Source organism: Anabrus simplex, chromosome 1 (assembly GCF_040414725.1).
Source record: "Anabrus simplex isolate iqAnaSimp1 chromosome 1, ASM4041472v1, whole genome shotgun sequence".
NCBI lineage: Eukaryota > Metazoa > Arthropoda > Insecta > Orthoptera > Tettigoniidae > Anabrus > Anabrus simplex.
This window is the reverse complement of record NC_090265.1, coordinates 768923692-768948433: the sequence shown is the minus strand read 5'-3', so window position 1 is coordinate 768948433 and position 24742 is coordinate 768923692. Positions and strand designations below refer to the sequence as shown.

Genomic DNA, 24742 nt, shown 5'->3' with positions numbered 1-24742 from the left:
TCTCACAACTGGGGGGTCTAGTGAGAGCTATGCCACCAACTATGAATAATTGAGTTTTGGCCATTTCCAGTCTTCTCTTGCTATCTTGAGATCTTTTGCATTAATTTACCTAACAATAGGCTAAGAAGAAAAAATAATATGCCTTTACTGTACAAATAATAATAATAATAATAATAATAATAATAATAATAATAATAATAATAATAATAATAATAACAACAACAACAACGCTTTAGAAAACTTTCTTGTCGAAGTGGAATACTTGTTTCTCTCACTAGAACCTTCAATTGGTTGTAATTACGTCGAGCAACACACGTTAGTGCATAATAGTACCTTCTCAGAAAAGAAACTATGCAAATCTGATCCGAGACCAAAGGTCAATATGAACGCACCGTTCGTCCATCACCTGATACCTCATTATCTAGTCTCAAATACCCCGCAACAGATACATAATCTCACGATGATCAATTATAACAATGGCTACAGATGACGAACTTTATCTAAGTGTGTCTAAAAAGTAAGGAATGCATAAATCAGATACAAATGAAGGTGCTAAAAGCAGAACCCTCACCAGTTTGCGAATATATTTCATAATCAATATAATGGCTGAACAAGGACAATACAAAAACTCTGAAAATCATGTACTCACACTTCTTAGGTCAAGTGAGAGAGAAGAGTGCAAAAAAGTGAAGATGGGCGCTTCTTTATTAAGCCATAACGGGATGCCTCTTTAGTTAATAATGCTCGAGAGTTTTTCTATACACAGTGCTAAATAGTCAACAGGATACGCATAATTTGTCCTGAAACCCATCAAAGAGAGTAAAGTTACTAATTACACTTGATCGCTACGGGAATAATATCAACCCTGATGCATGGGTTTTTTTTTTTTTTTTTTTTTTTTTACATTAGAACAGACTTGTGCCATTTCAACCGCTCGACAGAGGGTTGAATCTTGCCACGAACAGTTAATATCGTACTACTCCTGTACTTGAGAAACCGAGTCATGTCTAAGCCGTGGAAAATAATTATTTCAGTTTGGAACGCATGTAAAATATGTGCAAACTATAGGTAGGTGGATAAATCGGGTATTAGAGTTACATTAGGTTTCAAATCTCAATTTTTAACAGATTTTTGTAGTACACAGCAATGCCGTTTCTGATTATAAATTAATAAATACACAAATACTACTACTTTCTGCAGCTCATCCGAGTCGTTTCTAGGGTGTCTGGAGCCCCTCAGGTTTTTCAGTTTTGAAGTCAGGGGTTTAAGGCCGCATACCCTTCCTGACATCGAGATTTTCATCTCAAAAATCACAACCCAGGATCGACCGCGATTCGAACCTCTGCCTTCCGAGTGGAAAGCCAGCAGCTGATAAAGAAAGCTAACTTAACGTGGGTCTATTTTCACACGGACTTAGCTCTAAGAGACAAAGCTGAATAGATTCAGCCGGAAGTAGCAGATATGAATGCAGGTAGAAAGAGAAGTTTACTCGGAATGAAGATAATGAATACGGGCGATAAACGGTGAGAGAACCAAGAGCGAGACCAGTTAATTTGCAATATGAAGATGTGGGAGGCTTTAACAAACCGAACTGTGCTTCTCAACATTATGAGTAACTTAAAAATAAATTTTACGCTAGATAAAGTATGGGACAGCTTCCCTATCGATTTATAAGACGTAGACGAGAGTTGCTGCTCCTTAAGAAGCCAACCAAACTGCTCCTGATAATTAAGGGCCAAAGTGGATCAGGACAAAGGAGCGACGCGCATCTCTCGCGTTTCCAAGGAGGTGCGACAAGTGGAGGGAGGTCATTGATCTTCCTGGTTAAGGGTGACTTAATAAGGAATATAACAACCCTATTGCACGCTTGTATATGGCATCTGAAGAAAGTGAAATTTCCTGACAGGTGTTCTGTTCTTGCACAATATGATCTGCTCTTACATCACCGAAAGGGATTCGGACTCTCAAAATGTCTCACCACGTAGAAGCCCTGAGGTTAAGAAGGAATAGTGGAAGGAATGTTCGAGATTACAGAAGGGAGAATCTTAGAACGACAGCCCTAGCAACACAGTTTCGGAATTGCCATTCACAGATCGGAAGTGTATCCACAGAAGTTGGGCAGCAAGTTTGGTTATAAACTTTGGTGTTCATACATTTCAGACACGGCACTTTTCTTCTGGTTTGCATTTATATATTTCGTAGTGTGTTCCATCGTACAAGCAGACATCACATACAGTAACGAAAAGTGTTGGTCGGTCAGTTCCGATTTCCACTGCACATCGAGCTGTACCGATATATTACTCGCCAGCCATGACGAACTGCTCGCAGACAGATCTTAATATGGCCAAGGCGCTTGCAGGGAGTATGTAACCGCACTGGATCATGAAATGTAGAGAAAATGTATCCTCAAAGTTTTCGCAGAAGTGTAAAACATCGCAGAAGCGTAAAATATCCGGCACACCAACATAAATATACATATATTTTTATTATAGATAGTTATGCCTTTCAGCGTTCAGTCTGCAAGCCTCTGTCAATTTACTGAACGCCACCACAATCCTCTATTTGTAACTAGTTCGGTGGCCTTGTTTAGTTCTATATTTCTTATCGTTAAATCTCAGAAACTGAGTAATCCTCGTCTAGGTCACCCTCTACTCCTTTTGCCCTGCATAACATAGTCCGTTATTCTCCTCGGTAACCAATCCTCCATTCGCCCCACATGACCCCACCACCGAAGCCGGTTTATGTTTACAGCTTCATCCATCGAGTTCATTCCTAACTTAGCTTTTATCTCGCCATTCCCTGTACTATCTTGCCATTGTTCTCAAATGTTTGTAGGCCTACCAGTAATCATTCTCGCTACTGCCATGTCTTACTTATGGCTTATAAGATATCCTGAGTCCACCCAGCTTTCACTCCCGTAATGCAAAATTGCTCTGAAAACAGACTGATGTAAAGATAGTTCCGTCCGGGAGCCGACTTACTTCTTACAGAATATTGTACCCGTTTCAGCTTTGTATTCCCAATCTGACATTCAATTATCTTTGATTTCTTACCTACGTACATCAATTTATTCCTAGAAAGGCTAATTTTCATATACTCATTGCATCTATTTTCAAATTCCAAGATATCACACTGCAGGCTTTTGGCACAATCTGCCATTGAGACCCATGTCGTCAGCATATGCCAAACTACTTACTACATTTTCAACCAAATGAATCCCTCCCTGCTTCTCTTTCAGCAGACGATTCATGTGACTATGACCAACAAAGGTGAAAGATTACAGCCTTGTCTAAACCCTGTAAGTACTTTGAACCAAGAACTCATTCGACCATCAATTCTCACTGTAGTCTGTTGTCTACGTAAATGCATTTGATTGTAATCTACCCTTAATCCCGTAGTCTCCCATTACGGCGAAATAAATAAAATAAATAATCAAACCGGGTATCTCAGAGTACGACAACAACAGCTGTAAAAAACTTAAGATCACTTTAGACTGTAAACAGCACATGCCACTTTCTAGCAAGGCTGATTATGTAGACTACGCTCAGTCTGTCTGCCCATTTTATATTTCGAGTTGCCCCTGAAAAAAGTAGTCTATATATATAATGTGTGCGTGTGTGTGTGCTTGCATCCGGGAGATAGTGGGTTCGAATCCCACTTTCGGCAGCCCTGAAGATGGTTTTCTGTGGTTTCCCATTTTCACACCATGCAAATGCTGGGGCTGTACCTTGAAGCCACGGCCGCTTCCTTCCCATTCCTAGGCCTTTCCTATCCCATCGTCGCCACAAGACCTATCTGTCGGTGCGACGTAAAGCAAATAGAAAATATATATATATATATATATATATATATATGCTCGGAAAAGTCAAACACTGTGTGAGGCAACTATGATGTAAGATTCCCACAACCTAACATTAACATTCCACAACTGAATATGCTATACTGGAAGTAATTTCTCCTTAAGAATTCCTTACAAGGCTGCAAAACATCCGGCAAATTCGTCAGTGGTAAGATCCTCGTCCAAGGACAACTGGATTGCTGAAACAAAGGTGGCCGGGATATGTAATGGTAGCACAGAGGATGCAAGCTTGAGTTCTCCGCAGCGCTAAGCTATGTGAAAAGTTCACTCTTGGCTCACACGTCCGCCTTCCCACCTCTACCACGAGGATGAAGTTATCCCTTGAATGACAAAAAAGTGTGTTTCATGGTTTCTATGTCTTTCCCCAGAACGCCATCGCTATGGAAGATACGGTAACCTTCGTTCAATATTGTGAATGGCAATCCTGCTCTGAGAACAGTATCTTGAAAATTGAAAGCATTCAAGGTTTAATTTTATGACGGAAAAAAACTTGTCGTAGAAGTTGTTTTACCTCCCACGAACATTTGACAATGTTTTACGTCACACCGACACACACAGGTCTTATGGCGACGATGGGATGGGAAAGGCCCAGGAGTGTGAAGGAAGCGGCCGTGGCCTTAATAATGGTACAGCTCCAGCATTTCCCTGATGTGAAAATGGGAAACCACGGAAAACCATGTTCAGGGCTGCCGACAGTGGGATTCGAACCCACTATATCCCGGATGCAAACTCTCAGCTGCGCGCCCCTAACCGCACGGCCAACTCGCCCGGTCCTCCCACGAACAGTTACAGTTTCCGGACAAGTTGTAAGGTCGAAATTTTATCCCACAGGAGATTTCTTACGTTAATCTACCGAAATGGCGTATCTGGCTGGAGTGAGTACCTCCACACTGAGGCAGGCCCGAAGCCATTTAATTACGGTCATAACTTTGAAACGCTGCAGAGAGCCTCTCATCTCCGGAATGAAAGTACAGCTTCCCACTTTGCTGGGCTCCCGGTCCTTCTGTCCCGAAGATAACAGATCGATTATGATAATTGTTTTGCGGGGCCTAACATATAAGTTATCTACCAAACAACAGATTCGAACTTGGCTGAGATTGATGAGACTTCCGGCACAAAACTCCTGCTGGATAAAGTTCCGACCTCATGCATCATCTACAACTGAAGAGGCATGTAGCAGTAGTTGTAAGATTCAAACAAAACGCGGGACATAACCAAATGGAAGGGGAATACAGCTAGACGCGAGGGCGGGCTGTTTGTGTCTGCAGCTAACGGGACTCACTGGTGCCTCCAGGGCGTACGCTGTACACCACCGAGCAGCTGCGCAACGTGCCTTGCCTGCCGTAACATTTAACAGCAGCTTTTACTTTCGTACACGGCGGAGAGGCTTATTCTGTAGTAAGAGAACAGTGTTTCAATTACCTGTAACTTCAAGCTTGAAGCTGGAGAACTCCTCCGCAATTCATCCCGTGAATTTGCAAAACATGCCGTCACGTGTATGTAGTCGCGTTCGGGAAAAAAATACCACGGCTTGGGACGTACTGGTCATCAACACCTGTGTGTTTACTAGAAAGAAAGTGGCATTCACCTACAGCTGAAGTGGGAAATCAGATTTTTTTAAATTTCCTGTTGCCGAATGTGGAATTCGAACCCACTTCTCACTAGTCTTCACGAGATTGAAGTTTTAAGTCTGTATTTGAATTCGGCCATTATAGCTGAACGGTTTAATATACGACTTCCACGATAAAGGCCGAAATGTACTGTAAGTGCAGCTTTGAGTTTTCTCCTGAAAAGTCGAAGAATTTTAAAACTATCTTAGAAAAGTTGGCGGACTTAACCGTGAGTTATTTACATCTAACGACAGAGACGAAAATACGAAGATATGGAGCAGAACTGGAGAAAGGGAAAACAATCCTGAGAAAGATAGAGCGAAGATCAAAAGAAACTGTAGCGGAATAAGAGGACGATCTCGCGAGATGTCGTGGACGATAAACAGGATGGGCTGGACTGAGATGGGGATCAGGGTATGATGGACGAACAGGAACATCGAAGCCATGGCGGAGCTACGGAGTCGGGAATGAAAGATCAGTTGGAAGACAATTTGAAATCCATTTCGATGTCAGTACAGTAATGCTTTCATTCTTCTTTATATGTTCTCTATATGTGCTACTTAGGTTAGTTATCCTTTATTTTACAATAGAATAGTACATCTCTTATTGGCCCGTAATTTATGCGGTTAAGTGTAAGAGGGACACGAGCCCTAACTTCGCCACTGCTAAAGTTAAAATAAATAACGGTTTGAATCCCGTTGGTAGCAAAAGGAAAAAAAAAAAACTTCAGAATGTTGGCCGGCACGGTAGGAGAGGTGGTAGTATGCAATACAATAATCACTAGATTGCGTGTCAAACTCCTGGATCAATTTCCAAAACTCTCTTCAGTGTTCATATGGAGCGAGGGCGCATGGCGTTCATGGTAATTCGTCCGTCGGATGGAGATGTTACCCGTTGAGTAGACCCTTGGTGTTATTCGACAGGAGTAGGCTACATACCGACACCGGGTTTCACGCTTTTCGTACATTATCCACCCAGACCCGTAGGTGGTCTAAAGACGTCAAATAAAACTTTCACCAGGCGATCCGAACACGTTCTCTGACACTCCCAACACAAAAACCACACATTAAAACAATGACTGCACTAGTCTTAATTCTTTACCGTTTCCATTGGCACCTCGGAATTGGATAATCCAGTATCGTTAGCAAACAAGCAGGCGACATGATAATTTCCTGCAAACACGACAGACTTGAAATTAAAATTACTAGCTTGATCAAAGTCATGGCCCGATAAGTACCAAATGATGGCCAAGCGAAAGACCATCTTCAGCAGTTCCGTTATCGTATGTCAAGCGTTTGCACATCAACACATTCAGCAACAACGAAGTCGTGGACCCACACGTGCTTCAGACACTGATATTCAAGACTGAGAAACTGGAGGGGAGAAGAAAACTTACTGTCGGATTTATTATGGACACTAGTTTAGGCTTTGGACACTAGTTTAGGCTTTAATCACTGACGAACCGATAGGCCTATTTCACGAGTTATACTAATATTTTCCTTGTTTAATTCTGCAGACTGTATAAGAATTTTTTTTAAAGTTCATTAAGTATTTTTGTGATTGTAGAAAATATTGCCCGGGTTTTTAACTTCTCTGGGAATCGCTCACGTAAAAATATATACTTATCTGATGGTAATGAAACGTTTATATCTTATTGCCACATCTATTCGTAGTGTGATACTCAAGTTACCATTTGTTTCAACCACCCCAAAGAACGTTCTTATTGTTCTAAAGCAACTTTTTCTCAGCCCAGATTAAGCGCAGAACAAGAAACTTGCGCTTGTTTTCAAGCACTCAGACGTGGTAATCAGAAAGTTCACCCACTGTAACCGTACAGTGTGATACTGGAGATGAGAAGTTTTGTGCGCGCTGGGCATGCGATTAACAGAAATCTGGTACAGCGTTACCGCGTTCAATAGTAAACACAGCGCGCAACACCCAGCGTTTTGTTTACTTTCAACCGCCGATTTTATTTCCTCGTAAAAATTCCACTTCCCATCACCTTTTCTCGTAAGGACTTCGGGCGTTCAATTGCAGGTTTAAAAATGACTGTATTCCTAATTCAGAAATGTCACACTGTACAGTTTTTGCTAGTGGCTTTACGTCGCACCGATACAGGTCTTATGGCGACGATGGGATAGGAAAGGCCTAGGAGTTGGAAGCGGCCGTGGCCTTAAGGTACAGCCCCAGCATTTGCCTGGTGTGAAAATGAGAAACCACGGAAAACCACCTTCAGGGCTGCCGACAGTGGGATTCGAACCCACTATCTCCCGGATGCAAGCTCACAGGCACGCGCCCCTAACCGCACGGCCAACTCGTACAGTTCTTACAAGGGTTATTTACATTATTTACAAATCTTTACAATATTTAATTCCGTCAATATTCCTCGTCTGAAAAGTCACTGTATTCTGATGAATCGGAAGTATTGTAATTCATGTTGATTATGACTGGCTCGAAATGAGGGAAGTTTCAGACAGTCCTTTCTCCCAGTGGTAGTTTATTTTCTTAGCCTTTTTTTTATTTTTATTTTTTACATTGTTTCCCGAGTTTCAAAAGCATAGAAATTGACGTATCAGTAAAAAGAAAACAATTCCAACAGTTTTAGGCGGAGGCTGTTAACTGGGGGAATGCCTTATTCATGTAAAAAACGTGTATACTTCTTCGTATTGTGGCTAAAGTAAAATCATCGGGCTCAAACACTGCTTTCTTGACCTGGATGATATATTTCTATCATTCTCCTTTGAAGCGGTTTCCACTGTTCAATGACGACATCAATAATCCAAAGCAATCTGCCGCTTCCTGGTACACAGGGAACCTGTCTCACCTACTCCCCACTTTGAAGGAAACAAATAGCACTTAAAACTATTGACTTGAAACGATCGTAAGTCCGCCCTCTGACAACGGTGGTCTCGGAGGCATCTTGTAGTGATGTAGAACACAGGCAGACTGAAAATGACATGCGGACAAGCCGAGGTTAGGGCATTCCAACTCAACTGCCGGGGGTGAGTACGCGGCAACCCTGTACCCGATTTCACCACCCCGTCTGCTGTTAATCGCACGGTCCAGGGCACGCACAACTTATCAATTTTACTCTTCGTAAATTCAGTATCACACTGTACGGTTACATTGGTTGTAGTATCTGATAACCACTGCTGAATGCTTCACAACAAGCCCAAGTTTCCTGTTGTACGTTTATCCTGGGTCGTCGAGAAAATGTTCTAAAAAAACTAAGAACTCCTGTTTGGAGTGGTTGAAAAAAATTGTAACTATTATTACACTACAAATACATGTGGCTATTAACATATAAAAATGTCATCACCGGACAAGTAGTTTTCTACGTATGAATTTTTAACCGAGCGGTTCCTAGAGAAGAAGCCAAAGTCAAGGGCAATATTTACCACAACCACAAATAAACAATGAACTTCAAAAACAACTTGTCTTATACACCCTAATGCAGAATTAAAGACAATATTGGTAAAACTCACTTTGAAATAGGCCTATCGATTCGTTAGTAAAGCGTAAATTCGAGTGTCCATAATAAACCCGACAGTAAGTCTGCAGTTACAAGATAGCTGCTAAGGTGGTCGTACGTACCTAGAAGTAAATCTAAACCAGATACGGTACCTATTATTAATAGGCCCTGTCAATACGACCACCATCATGTAACACGGATTCAGTGCCAATGCAATCTTACGGGACACCCTTCACTTGAACACTGACCCAATTGCTTTGGGGCAGGTAGCAGCCAATTCCTTCCACTATAATCTTTCTTCTTAGCAACACGACTTCATTTTCTTGTATATTTTTAAAATTTGCTTTAATTCGCACCAACACAGAGGTCTTATGGCGACGATGGGATAGGAAAAGGCTAGGAATGAGACGGAAGCGACCGCGGCCTTAAGGTTACAGTCGGAGCATTTCCCTGGTATGTAAATTGTAAACCATGGAAAACCATCTTCAGCCGACAGTGGGGTTCGCAGCCACAGCTACGTGACCCAAACCACGCAGCCACGTAATTTTAGCTCTGCCATCTGCTGGACTGTACGGGACAACATTCTGGAGTTCAAGAACGCCCACAGCAGCGGGAGAATACATACACTGCTTATTTCTCTACTATTCACTGCTGATATCGTGATCATTGTCACGGAACCTCCAATTTTACGTAGAATCGGAACCACGGGGGCCTATTTTTAAAAAAAAATCGCACATGCATTGGTAGAAATTCGAACAGCGGTCGCCTTTGTGAAGAGCTGCTTCAAGTCGAAGAGACACTATCGTCATACAAAATGGAAGTTAGCTGGGTTAATAAATATTTGTTTAACGCATAAAATTATTTTTAGCCCTGAAAATGTGAGAATTCAACCATAAAAAGCTTAATGTGTACTGGAATACGTTTAACAACCCACACGGTCTCAAGAGATTCCAACAATATGATTTCCTCTTATTAACGCAGTCTTAAATGCCAACCCAGAGCAATGTTCGATTCTCCAACCACCTGCGGAGTGGAATGATGAGAGCAGAGACTTTTGCAGCAGCACCTTCTCTGAGGACTGCTGTCAGTATTCACCCAGCGTTCAAGCTGACCGAGAATATGAAACTGACAGAGCTCTCATGCAAACTAAATCCCGTTATACATTTGGAAATCGTAAATGATAAGAGTCAAGAGAGATCAGAATTAACTACAGAAGTGTAAATACGGCCCGAAGCGACTACTGCCCAGCAACATTCACTCTCAAATCAGACACCAACTGTGTGTGTGTCCCGTCCCGGCTCTGGCCTCGGAGTTGTTGAACTAGCTAGTAACTAGTAACTTCTAAAACAAAAAATAATGACAATAATAATAAACACACAGTCGAACCTCGATTATCTCTAACCCCTATTACTCGAATTTTCAGTACCTCGAAATAATTTCAGTTTCCCTACCGTCTGTTCTATTCTTCACGTGCATTTCTCTATTTGGGATACTCGAAATTCGGTTACACGAATTTCTCCATTTCTCTAAACAAACTCTTCCTCCACAGAAGCTAAAAAATATTCCCTAACTAATTTTGTACAATTTTGTGCAATACAGCATTTAAAGTTTGTGTTATTGTTCCTTGAAGTGAAAATGAAAATGAAATAAATCCACAGCCTGTTTCCAGTCATTTGACCGGGGCAGGAATGGAATGAATGAATGAAGCTCCCATCTAGCGGCAAGGATAGGAATTGTGCCGGCTGCCGAAGCCTGTCGCACTCCTCTGGGGCAATTATTAATGAATGACAGAAGAAATGATGGGGAGTGTTCCTGGAATGGAATATGACAGGAAAACCTGAGTACCCGGAGAAAAACCTGTCCCGCCTCCACTTTGTCCAGCACAAATCTCACATGGATTGATCGGGATTTGAACCACGGAACCCAGCGTTGAGAGGCCGGCGCGCTGCCGCCTGAGCCACGGAGGCTCACGTTCCTTAAGGTGTATGCATGTTCAGTCTGTCAGCGATGCCGCTGGTGGGATCCTCAACAGCTCTGCCATCAGCTGTCATAGATGGCCTAGGCATCACTGATGAGGCGTACTAGGGAAATGAGGAGTGAGGTAGTTTCCCATTCTTTCCTCAGCGAGTCAGAGTTGCTACTACATATCAGTCTGCCAAGCCCACTGAAATGCCTACACCAACCCACCCTATGAGCAACATTTTCACACCATTCATAGCAAGGACTGGCTGCATAAGGATTGGCATTACTAGCATCGCTCATATCTCAGTCACTTTCATATTGTCAAAGCCAAGGATAAGACAGACAGATCTATGAAAGCAACAGAATTGCTCTCGCCCAGACGACAGTGCACTGTAAACACTAGGTCCTGCCACCAAAGGCATTCGTTAAGGTGCTACAGTATATATTATCTGTCCACCCCTGGTGCGTTGACCACAGGCAATAGGAGCCGTTTGAACCCTCTCCTGGACCGTCACTAGCCCAGGCATTTTTTTCAATTGGCTTTTCGTCGTACCGACACAGATAGGTCTTATGGCGACGATGGGATAGGAAAGGGCTAAGAGTGGGAACGAAGCCGTTGTCTTAATTGAGGCACAGTCCCAACATTTGCCTGGTGTGAAACCGGGAAACCATGGAAAACCGTCTTCAGGACTGCCGTTCGAACCCACTATCTCCCGAATACTGGATACCGGCCGCACTTTAGCGACTGCAGCTATCGAGCTCGGTAGACTAGGTGTTAAGTCAACGAGCTAGAAAGAGGACTATAGAGTGGCTATTGGACCGCCATATTTGAATCTACTTGAAAGCCACGTCCGCCATATTGTAAGCGACCAAATCGAGTGGGCTTGTGATGAAGCAAGTACAGAGGCTGCGGGAATAAATACCGTTTCACAGTTTTCTTTATTAGGGAAGCACTCAAAGATGCGCAATGTCTGTTTAAAAGGACATTAAAAAAATACAAGATACAGGCTACGTACTTACATATTGTATAAAGAAAGAAAATTAGCGCATTTCCACTAGTCCGAATTACAAAACAAATCACAAGACATTACCAAAAATTTAGACCCACTTACAGGGAATGAAAATATAGAACAGAAAACCTTGAGCAAAGCAATATAACAACATCGAGAAATAATTCATATAACTTTAATAATAATAATAATAATAATAATAATAATAATAATAATAATAATAATAATAAATCCTGATATCTTTCCATTTACCTGGAATTGGCATTTTGTATGGATTTAGCCTAATTTTACGACCGGATGCCCTTCCTGACGACGCCAACCCTAGGTGGAGTGATGTATTTACTATTGCGTGCTTCTGTAGTGGTTTGTGGAATGTTCTGTTGTGTGTAGATGAAGGTTATCCAGTCCCGGATCCAGAGGAATTAACTGTCGATTACCCGGTTAAAATGCTCAACCCGGTCGAATCTGGTGCCCTCTGAACCAAAGGCCAGCATGCTGATCATTCAGCCAAGAAGCCGGACACTAAACAACTTGGCAGGTTAAATCCTGGCTCAGTACGATAGTATTTAGGTGCTCAAATCCCTCAGAACTCCTGCGGGACAACATTCCGGCACCTCGGCTTATCCGAAAAAGTAGTTAGTAGGGCGTAAAACTAATAATTTACGAAAAATAAGTATTCTAGAGCCGTGGGGTACAAGGTTTGAAGTGAACAATGGTGTAATAAAGTATCCCTTAATAATAATAATAATAATAATAATAATAATAATAATAATAATAATAAAATAAGAACAAGAATTTGTAGGATAAACAATTTGAAATAATTGCTAAAAAAGAGAACAGTTCTTGTGATAATGATCTTAAATCACATAAGTTAACTTTCCTGAATAATTCACTTCGATTATCTTTGGAAGAAGATTATGGTAACGCCGATTTTTTATTTGCCTTATGTAGCACCCACTCAGACACGCCTTATAGCTACGATGGGATAGGAAAAGGCTAGGACTGCGAAGGAAGTGTCAGTGGCATTAAGGCACAGCAGCCCCCGTATTTGCCTGATGTGAAAATGGGAACCACGGAAAACCAGCTATCAGTGCTGTCGGCAGTGGAATTAGAACTCACTATACCCCGAATGCAAGCTAAGAGCTATATACCGCGAACCACGTAGCCAACTCTCTCAGTAGTAGTGGTGATGGACTGAAAGTCCTCATATTACTCCGTATCGTTGGCAAAGGGGATGAGGTGACTAGGAAATTCTAAATATTGCAGGTGTGGCGTTGGACAGCAGGCGTTTTGTAACATCGTTGTTCACTTTATATTTTCAAAATGCTGGGGAAATGTGCTCAGTAGGATACAATGTAATAATAAATAGTGGTATTGGTTTTTCGTCCTACCGACTACTTAGTACGGTTTTCGGAGAAGCTGAAGTGCCGGAGATCCCTTACGGGCCGGTAAATCTGACACAAAGGTAACCTATCTGAGCACCTTCAAATACCAAATACAAGAAAATAAAAGTAGGCCTAATATACACGTGCTGGATTGTGCTACACAGGCAACGTAATTCTGCTAATCGACCAAAACTGTGTACTTTAGTAAAAAAAAGAATCTTATCTAAAATATGATATTTATTCTTCGTGTTTTCTCTACAATTTATGCAATTGCATGCCACACACGTAAAGAGCATAATTTCTTCGATCTAATCTATTAGAAGTATCGCACCGTATGCGGAGAAATTATATGAATGGCGCTTAAACTATGGAGTCGCTATTTCGCCTTGGCACCACCCAGAGCACTGTAGCAGCCATGTTAGCCACTCTATAGTCCTCTTTCTAGCTCGTTGTGTTAAGTGCACCGACAATTATTTGAGTCAGTCGAATGTAACTTTAATGTTTTTATAGCAATAACAATTGTTGAAACCTATGTGGAAGAAAAAGCTTGAGAGTGAAACTAACAGATTTTTGCTAAGTTCTTAACGGAGGTATGTTTTACGATCAACTATTGTATATATTCTGTCTTCAACGACTTCAAGTGCTGTAGTCAAAATGACAAAATACGAGTTTGTTTTCATATGGTTAACACTTACGACAGTATCAAGCCGTTGCTCCACGTAATTCGATTACGTGCAATCCTCAAAGACGGGAACAGTCTGTCTCGAAATTTCGATAACTAAATAAAATTCAGCTCTCGCAGTGATTCGAGATATCGAGGTTCGACTATTATTATCATTATTATTATTATATTATTATTATTATTATTATTATAGGCCTATGTGAACTTTCGAATACCGGTACAGATTAGCAAGAAAGGACAGGTACTTTACATTCAGTCAGTCAGTCACTCAAAACAATGAGCGCATAGTACTGCAAAAGCCTCGCAGGTGCAATACTTTTCTCAGAAATAACAACCTATAAATATTGTGGGTATCCACAGGGTTTGTATGTAAATGATATCAAGTCCGATATATTAAATGCGAGGGGCACACATTACCATTCGCTCATTCCGATTGTACATTCAACAGAAGTGTTGTAGAACATCTTTGATAATGAACTGTAATTACTACGAAAGGGCCTAGGTCTCTCTGTAAGATACAGAGTAGCTTAAACTCTTAAACTGTTCATCTGAAAATATTTGTACGAGTCGTCTTTAGATCAATTTCGATTTACATCCTAAAGTTACGGAAGTTAATTACAAATATCTCGTGAGACTATTGTTCGACAGAATGATTATTACCATAATTTTGCATCAAAGCGTTGATTCGATATGAACAGTACAAATAAGCATGAACCATAAGAAAGATATAAAAACGCTGGAATCCTGTGAAGCTTGCTGTACACCTGAGGATGAGTCAATTTTGGAAAGAATGTACTGGAAAATTAATACTTCGTTTGGCTTACTCCAAGTTTTTCTACTGAAGAAATTCCTTATAGAGTTTAACCTTGATTTTCATGACAAAGGCAAGGCAGGGCAAGGCAGTCTGCCTGCATTTCACCTGGACGATTGTCCGGGAGACATTAGAAAGGTGGCCAGTACACAAGGCTGTCCGCGCTGCTCAAGGCCACTTCTCTACCTGGTTACCAGATCCCGTAACACCACTTTTAGCACTCAACAACATGCACCTAGCTAGCTCGGCTACACATGCTTATGAACAGACGCCTTGACAGGTTTGTTCCACCCCATCCATAAATCAAACTCTGAACGGATTGCTTAGAAATATTTACCTTCTATGATCAGGTCCAATGTTCTAATTGCATTATTCCTCGTCCCTCCCCTTAACTGCTGTTTTATTTACTCTTTCCCATCGCCTGGTCTTTCTCGTGTTTACTACTGACCTGAGCATTCTCTGGGTTAAGGTGCTTTTACTTGCTTAACTCTGGCGTCTATAATCCACGCTATCAACGAATAATACGGAAAGCTTTCGTTGTTGCTGCTTCAATCCCTTTATCTAGTACTCTGTTGCTTAGCAACGGTTACTGCGACAAGAATATTTTGAATTCGCAATCACTGGTACTTCAGGTTCCTCAATTCTTAAAAATAGCCTGCGGAGAAGAGGCACTTCAACAGTGACACGCTGTGAAAATGTGGCCAATGAAGTATTGTCAACTTTCTGAAACATCACGTCTAAATCGCTTAGCGGAATTTCATTAGATATTGCACAAAATAATGCAAATATAGGATGCCTCTGAAAGTACTTTACAAATGTACATTATGTAACAGCATTTTATTTACACACGGAAAAAATATATTAACCGCCAACTCGAAAAGTTTTATTCAGTTGAAGAACTGATTTCTCTATATCAAATGGCCTCTGCAGTGGAAAAGGCACTGTGTGGCATAGTTATGTCAGACCACCTGTGACTGATCATGATTTGAAGACCAGAATAACCGAAGCCATAGCACAGTTGAAGATGTGCTACCTCAGGAATTTCGATCAGATATTAGGAAACAAAACTGGACAGCACAAATGGGTAGATGTTTTTTTTCCCTCCATGTTTATTACTTACTCCATGGCTCTACGGTCCTTTAAGGACCTTGGCCTCCTTGACCACAGCTTTCCAGTCGTCCCGGTGTTCAGCACGCCTACACCACCCCCTGACTCCAACAGTCCTCAGATCAGTCTCCACATCCTCCAGCCATCTCATCCGGGGCCGACCTCTCCTCCTCCTGCCCCCAGGGTGTCCTGTTAGTGCTTTCCTTGGAAGTCTTCCCTCCTCCATCCGTTGTACATGCCCCAGCCATCCAATCCGTCTCATTTTGATTGAGGTCACCAGGTCCGGCTCCTTATACAATAATCTTATTTCTTCATTTGTTCTGATTCTCCATAAATCTCCCTCCTTCACCGGTCCAAAAATCTTCCTCAACACTTTCCTTTCCCACACATTTAATCTCCTCTCTGTGGTCTCTGTCAATAATACCCATGCCTCACTCCCATATATAAGCACTGATTTAATTGTTTTGTAGAGAGTCAGTTTTAATTTCCTGCTTAAGTTTTTACTTCTCAGAAGGGGATACAGTGCCCTGTAGGATCTGTTGGCAACCTTAATTTGATTTACAATATCTGTCTCAACTTTTTTTTCTGATGTTATTGCTGAGCCAAGATATGTGAAGCTATCTACTGCTTCAAAGGTGTAACCATCCACTTGGAGTTCTTTAGTGTTCCACTTCTCTCCGTTACCACGTATCTCCAAGTCCAAGGACCCAGCCGCATCTTTCAGCTCTTTCAAGGCAGTTGTAAGTGCCTCGTTACTTCTAGCAGATATCACCACATCTGCGTAAGCCAAAATTCGGATCAATCTGTTGTAAATATTACCACCCGGATTAGTAGTTACTGATCTTACAGCTTTCTCCAACACTAGATTAAGTAACACTGGTGATAAGGGGTCCCCTTGCCTTAGGCCTTCTTCGGTTCTGAAAGATCTTGACAGATTTCCCTGCACTTTTACCCGACTTCTGCTGTTCTCCAGGGTCATCTTAGTCAATTTTATTAACTTCTGTGGGAATTTACACTCCATTGTTTCCCACAATGTCGATCTCTTAACTTTGTCATAGGCTTGTTGAAAATCTATAAAAAGAGGTCCTAGTCGAACGTTTTACTGTATTCATTATTTTCCAGAGTCATTCTCATGGTGAAAATATGGTCCATCGTCGATCTTCCAGGTCTGAAACCAGCTTGGTACTCCCCTATAATTCTTTCTGCTCTACTACTAACTCCTTGTTATGGCTGTAGAGAGGATTTTATATACTATACTCAGTAAGGATATACCTCGATAATTCTTGCATTGCATGCGTGACCCCTTCTTATGTATAGGGCATATATTTGCTAGTGTCCAGTCCTCTGGCATTGTAACTGTTCCCCATACCTTTTTAATTATCTCGTGTATTTTCCTCACCAACACTTCTCCATGTTTTGCCATTTCTGCCGTTATGAGGTCATTCCCTGGGGCTTTACTGCTCTTCAACTGTTTTATAATTTATCTTTATTTCTTCAATCGATGGTGATCCCATATAGTCTTCATCCTCATCTCCATTCTCCTCATTCCTCTCTTCCCTCTCACACTCATCTCCATATTCACCCTCATCTCTCTTTGAAGTTTCCATACGGCCTGATCCTTCTCTTTCTTCATTTATTGGTCTGACAAAGTAATGTTTCAAAATGTTTTGCCCATTTTTCCAGAATTCGTTCTTTCCCAACAATGAGTTATCAGTCTCATCCTTAAGCATATTCACTCCAGGTTGATATCCCTTTACTTGTCCAACCTCATGGAAGAAATTTCTACCTTGTTTGTTTTCAAAATTCTTCTGCATTTCATCCACTCTTCCTTTCTTCTATTCTTTTCTTGTTCCTTATCTATGTCTTTGTTATTCTCCGTTTCTCTTTAAAAATTGCCATATTTCGAGTGGATCTCTGTAGCATTCTTTGTCGGGCAAGATTTCTCTCTTCCAGAACCTTACCCACTTCGTCATACAATTTATTTCTATTCTGTTTCCTTCTCTCTCCAAGTACTTCCTGCGCCGTTGTATTTATTGCTAGCTTGGTTTCCTCCCACATTGTGTTTATGTCCAAACTCCATTCAAGTTTGTTCGTTTACTAATGTCATTCCACTCCATCTGTCTACTGACAACTCTGAACACACCGCTTAGTCGAGCAGCTCGATTCCTTACACTTAAGTCTTCTCAGCCCACAATTCACAACATGTTTTGTCGGAAAGCATCCGGAGCAAATCTTGCTGCTTTCCACTGAATCTTTTCTAGTTCTGGAATCTTGCAATCCTGGTGTGGGTCCCATAAACTAGAAACATACTCCAATTGGGGTCTCAGCAACGACGTATACATCCTCTAATTCCTTACTACAACCCCTAAATACCATCATAATCATAAGAGGAGACATGCAACCTTTATTTACAAACTCGTTAATGTGATCAACCCCAGTAAAGTTATAGTAACACTTTTGTAGCTAGAGTGATCCACATGAGGTACTTTCAGCCCATCAACACAGCAATCAAAGCAGAGGAATTTTTCTCTTGGTGAAACTTGCAACCCGAGTTTTCACCGCCGTTTACAGCCATAGCTCTTCCCTGGCACTCCCATGCAATAGATTTTATTTGAAAAAAAAATCTGGTCTTGTAACATCATCTCAGTTTGATTTGCGAGCTCGAACATGTCTGGGGTGAACATCGGACCAAAAGGATCCTTATGTCGGAGTGGGATGAACTCTTTGCTGAGGCTGGTAGCCTCTATGAATTCAAGAAGTGACTGACGCCGAAGGAGACATGAAAACGAACTGAAAGAGGTTTGCTAATTGAACCTTGGTCCTTTGAGTAAGAGGATCGTACACTACAATTTCCGTCCGGAACGTGCTGGTTACTGTTGAACTAAAAGGCCTTTATAATGCACCACTTCAATGGCCATCGCATGCTTTTACTTGCTCGAATTCTGATGTAACTTTACGAAGTGTATGGAGCTTTCTCGTTAACCATGCAAAACCGTTAGTCCGAGTGTACACTGACAGATGATTGGAAAACAGGTCTATTATTGGTCCAGTACGTGGCTCGGGAGTTTCTCTTTGTAGGCGGATGGACTTCGCGTTATGTAACGAAAATATCCTGACATCGGTGTGGTTACACCTTTAAGAATGAGCTGCGCACTTTTGGTATTTAGAGTGTGGGAATATGGCAGACACTCCACTTATCACAGGTCTCAATTTTCAGCTCGACAAAACATGTATTTCTTATGCAGATTACTTTAACATACAAGGGGATTAGGTCGATCTTTTTACCGATAATGTAAATTAATTTGGTGTAAAGCTCTAGAAATAACTACACATTCGTATAATTCATCACCAGTAGACTTTCTACGCCACATTAATGCGACGGGTAGTTTTGAGTCTGTCGCTTTGCACCGTAACACTTAATTCTGATGTCACATGCAAAGGTCTTTTTCCTAGTTGCTTATCATCGCACCGACACAGATAGGTCTTATGGCGACGATGGGATAGGAAATGGCTAGGAATGGGAAGGAAGCGGCCGTGGCCTTAAGGTACAGCCCCAGCATTTGCCTGGTGTAAAAATGGGAAACCACGGAAAACCATCTTCAGGGCTGCCGACAGTGGGGTTCGAACCCACTATCTCCGGGATGCGCATTGCGGAGTACGGACTGAGTTCTGGGGCTACGTTACCACTGCGTCGAGTCCAAGAGGAAGTCCAAACATTAGGGATGGATGGTAGGTCGAATCTAACGGAGTAATGACCTTGGCTTTCCTCACACGCAACACGCTTTCTACTAAATCGCGCCTTCGACCTTGCTGCTGCATTCCACACTTCTTATGCAACTACACGGCTGGTGTTCAGGAAACTGCGCCACAACAGTCAGAAAGTAGTGTGATACAAGTTACTGTCTACAACATCCCTGATGAGAACTGTATCTGAAGCTTATGAACGAAAAAAGCGGGAGATACTGCGTGTCTACAGGCGAATCGTGCAACTGCTACAAGAACTGATAGAGAATCAAGGGACGGATAAAACGGCCATGTGCATCTAAATCAGATGCTCTTTCGAAAACTAGCAGAGCACCTAACTCTAAGAATGTGTAATAAAATAACCGAACAGAAATAACTAGAGACTGTTTTATTCATTTCTATGAAACCCGATTAAATTTCTTATATTTCTTCATTTCGATTTCTGCCCCAGAATACAAACGCAAATAGACTGCAGTATGTATCGAATCCATGCATGAACCCCGACTGGTTGCCATGATCGTTACGGCGCTAAGTCTACAGTATATGGTCTGACACCGCGGTTAGCCGTTTCGAGTCCTGTTGGTCGGCAGGGTAGGAGAGATGGTGGTGGTGGTATACAATTTCTAATCGCTAGAATTGCGTGCCAAAAGCCGGGATTCAATTCCAAACCTCTCCACAGTGTTAATGTGGAGAGACAGCATATAACGCCCTTTATGATGAGTTGTCTGTTGGATGGGGACGTTAAGGCTTGAGCAGTCCCCTTGGTGCTCTTCGACAATAATAATAATAATAATAATAATAATAATAATAATAATAATAATAATAATAATAATAATAAATGCTTTTGGCTTTACGCCGCACTAACTACTTTTGACGGTTTCAGAGACACCGAGGTGCCGGAATTTTGTCCCGCAGGAGTTCTTTTATGTGTCAGTAAATCTACCGACACGAGGGTGATTATTTGGGCACCTTCAAATACCACCGGACTGAGCCAGGATCGAATCTCCCAAGTTGGAGTCAGAGGGCCAGAGCCTAAACCGCCTGAGCCACAAAGCCCGGCTGAACAAGGGCTGGACATACATCGATTTCATACAAGAATGATGAAAATACAAAGATTTTTCGTTCAAGGCATTTTCCCCCTTATTTTATTACAACTTGGGTAGGCTACTTTAAAATATGTAGTTGGATTGGCGGGACTGTCGGGTACATCTCACCCTACAATATCAAAAATCAGCCAATGAGATCTGTTTCTCTGGCGCGCCGTAGAAGGTAGAAATTGATATCCAGGCAGCCTGAGTGCTCTCAGATCAAACTGGCTGCATTCGGTAGCTGAATGAAGCCATCCAATTATTACTAACATTATTATTACTACTATTATTATTATTATTATTATTATTATTTCCTTTCTACCATCTATGACCAATCTGAGCTTAAACGTTTGTTCAGTATTCCCAGTATAAGGTACTAAAAGGGTATCCTGGGAGTGTAGCCGAGTCTGGCGTTGCTTCTACTTGTGTCAGGTTCCACTTTCATCTTCCTTATCTGACCTCCCTCGGTATTCCTACCGCACCGCTATTAGGTCTGCTAGGCCTATGGAGTCTCATTTTCAAGTCGTTCATGTCCTCCTTTCTTTGCCGATACCTTCACTATTCGAAGTATTTGGCCTCTTTCCTTTTCCTTTTGATTAGTGTGAAGAGAACGGTTGCTCACCACCACCACTACTCCCACATGCATCCTTTTTTCTGTGCACGTTTTGCTCGTTTCCAGCCTCGACTAATTCTGGAAAGTCTTGTGTACTCCGAAGATTTTCCTGAGAAAGACTGCGTTCCTGGATATCTATTTATGATAGCCACTATTGCAAATCCCTCTGTTTTCCTGTTTAGAAAGTAGGAAAACCTACGGCTGCTCAATATCTCAGAGTTCGTTCACGTTAGGTGTCCACATAATGTAGTCGTCCTCTTCATTGTTATGTCCCGTCGTGTACGTGGCTCGCGATTATCTTGCTGTCACAATTTTCTTTGACACGTCGAAAGATTTTTTTCACGCTCTTTCAGTACCTCAGTTCTCTATTCATTGCCAAGTATTCTGGTGCATACAGGGCTTACGGTCGAATGACGTTGCAGTAGTGCCCGAGCTTTGGTTGAGTTTGCTCGTGCGTACATTTTTATCGATATTTTCATGTGTCATGATTAGTCATAATTTTAATAGGCCTAATATTTTTCTTCAGCGTTTGTCCCTCCTGGTGTGGTCAGCTACATGGATTCCTTGTCTCCATTTAGTTCGGTCCTGGGCCATGTCAGGGTGGAGATTGACGCTCTTCAGATATTTGTGAAAGGCATCGGCCGCCCATCGCTGTTTTGGTCGTTCTTTTGGTCTCCTACCGACGACTTCTAACATGTAACCCGTCTTCACAACAGTATCACAGCTCCTGTCCTCAGTATATGTCCAAACCATCCTAGAAGACCCTCGCGCATTTTGTCTGCAAGCAAACGTCAATCTCTCCCTGGTGTCAGGTGTCCACCTCAGCATCTTCGACTCAAAAGGAAGACTAATAAGCGAAATTCATATCGCGAGGAAGGATTCTCCAATTTCTCCTTGATGCTGGAGCAGACGGCCGTTCAGAGGATAACGCGCTGAGAAATCGTGGCGATTTTATTTATACGACGAAGGTGGTACAGACGCGGTCGCTCGCGGGATTCGAGCATGAATTCTCTTATGATCACTTACAGAGAAACGCATCGTAATACTAAGACTTCCGTTTAATGCCGAAACATTCAATGTAACGTAACGTAAAGTGTAACGAGACTGCCGTATGTCAATGACACCCTTTAATTCCGTCAATATGGAGCACAGATTCTTCACCTTAGCAGAAGGAATCAATAGCCAAGTTCAGCACTGGGTCAAACAATCACATGTTCCGACGTCACAGCTCTGCCGATCAATAGGCCAGTGACGTCAGAACGTGCCGGCAGGACTCCATTTCCAACTTGGATGAATGACGTCAGTTCATGAGAAGTTTCTGTGCGGAGTATGACAAAATGTGCAAAGGAAGCATATGATTCCTGTTTTCAGAACTATGGTAACGTACTAATACTGACATACCTCGCAAAAGAGGAAATAAGGTGATCGTAATGTGCAAACTACATCCGTATTCTGCCCGACAGACAGCATACCCGTCTTCGTACAGATGTGTACTGGAGTATTCATCCAATATTCGACTCCCTGCGGTGGAGGGCGATGGACAGTCGCAAGCTGAAGTGGCCAGGTGACAAGCGACTGTACGTTTATTTTTTGGACGTAACACCAGTGTTTGGAGTCCCAAAAATGTGCCCCGAAGACCAGGACAAGGACGACCAAGAGTGATATCCGAAAGAAGCCATAAGCGCGGGACGGTACAAGCGTAGGACTGCTGACCTCATGGCAAACGCTTATAGAGGCAAACTAAATGCTTAAGCAGAGAGGCCACGGAATGAATGTGTGCATAGAAGATTACGTCTAGAGGGTAGTTAACACAACATGGCCGGTCTTCAGAATGATCCACGACGGATTCGCATCTGGCGAGAACCTGAAACACTGCTACGGCCCTGAAACATTGTGAAAAGGGACCAAATTGGAAGTGAATCAATAATGGTCGGGAGGGAGTGAGGATTGTGATCACGAAACACCTTTTCATGAATTTGTACGTCTAAACCCGCATGGCTTTACGGCCGTCGGGTATCGTGGCACCGTGTTTGTTTCGAGGTCCTGCACAGACTGATTAAGCGTTAGCTCAAATTCATTGGCCTGCTTGCTCTCTCGGCTCAACCACAACAGAGTACATCCAACTCCACCAACCACTCTCCAACCACGTCCTTGTCGGGCATGTATTACTGCCACAGGTGATGACACGCCCTATTTTCCTGGATTTTATGACAATAGAATAGTGGTTTGTGACCATCGTTTCAAAAATAAAAATGTCACAGTGTTTACATTGTTTATACTTTATATAATATGACTGATACCATTTGGCCATGATCGTTAAGGCGATGAAGGCTAAACGCTCTTACACCGTGCTTAGCCGCCTCGAGTCCCGTTGGTCGAAAAAAGTTTCGCCATCAGAATGCTGGCCAGCAGGGTAGAAGAGGTCGTAGTATACAATTTATAATCGCTAGATTGCGTGTCAAAAGGCTGGATTAAATTCCAAACCTCTCCGCAGTGCTCATATGGAGTGAGAGCATATGACTCCATTGATGGTGATTCGCCCGTCGGATGGAGATGTAAACCTTTGAGCAGATCCCTTTGTGCCAGTACCAGGTTTCACCCTCTCCCTACTATAATATATCACGCTATTCATTTCATCTCACTTCTGATGAGGTTAACGTCATGCAGGGCATTCTGTCATAAAAACCCGCCACAACAGATTCATCTACCTCATACTCGACCCTGTAGAGAAACGGGACAACAGAAGGGTTGGAGAAAAATAGGAGGAAAGAGTTCCTTTCGTTACTTTAATTTTGGACGCGAATATAGTTCAAAGAGTCATTGTCTCCACTTAGCACTACAAGGAAGAATTTTTTAAAATAGTTTTCTACAACAAACATGAAATTGAAGGTCATTCAAAGTGTGTACAAGCTGTGTAAATTGTATAAAAGTAATGTTGCCTGGCATCAATCCTAGTTGCCGGTAAAGTGTTGCTAAGGTCAGGCTGGTCCAGTCACCGGAGAAAAGGAGCCACGAGCTTATGCCAGAGCATCTTCCGGCATCCTCCCTTTTAACTGTTAATATGACAAGTTTTACGTGGGATGCGAACCATACAGACGGGACTTGAATTCAGTGGTGGTGGTGGTGGTTTTAAGAGGAAGGAAAACTGTGCAACCATCTTCTATATAACACTAATCAGAGAAAACAAATGGAAGGGCTCCAACACTTCGAAAAATGAAGGCATCAACCAAAGGAAGACAAGGGCCACGAAGAGCGTGAAAATGAAAGACTCCAGGTCTCGAATGCTCTAAAACCTTCAGGGTCGGAAAAGAACCAGAGTTGGCCAAGGGAGGTCGGATAGGATAGATGAATGTGAAGAGCCTGACAAGGAATCAGCTGAGGGCCTCGTGGTCGCCAAAC

General features: G+C 42.2%; 1 protein-coding gene across 2 annotated transcripts in view; it reads right to left on the bottom strand.

The window, feature by feature from the left end:
• LOC136857505 (terminal nucleotidyltransferase 5C) overlaps window positions 1–24742 on the bottom strand; it is a 495888-nt gene that overhangs the window by 5341 nt on the left and 465805 nt on the right. The gene's annotated exons all lie outside the window — the stretch shown is intronic.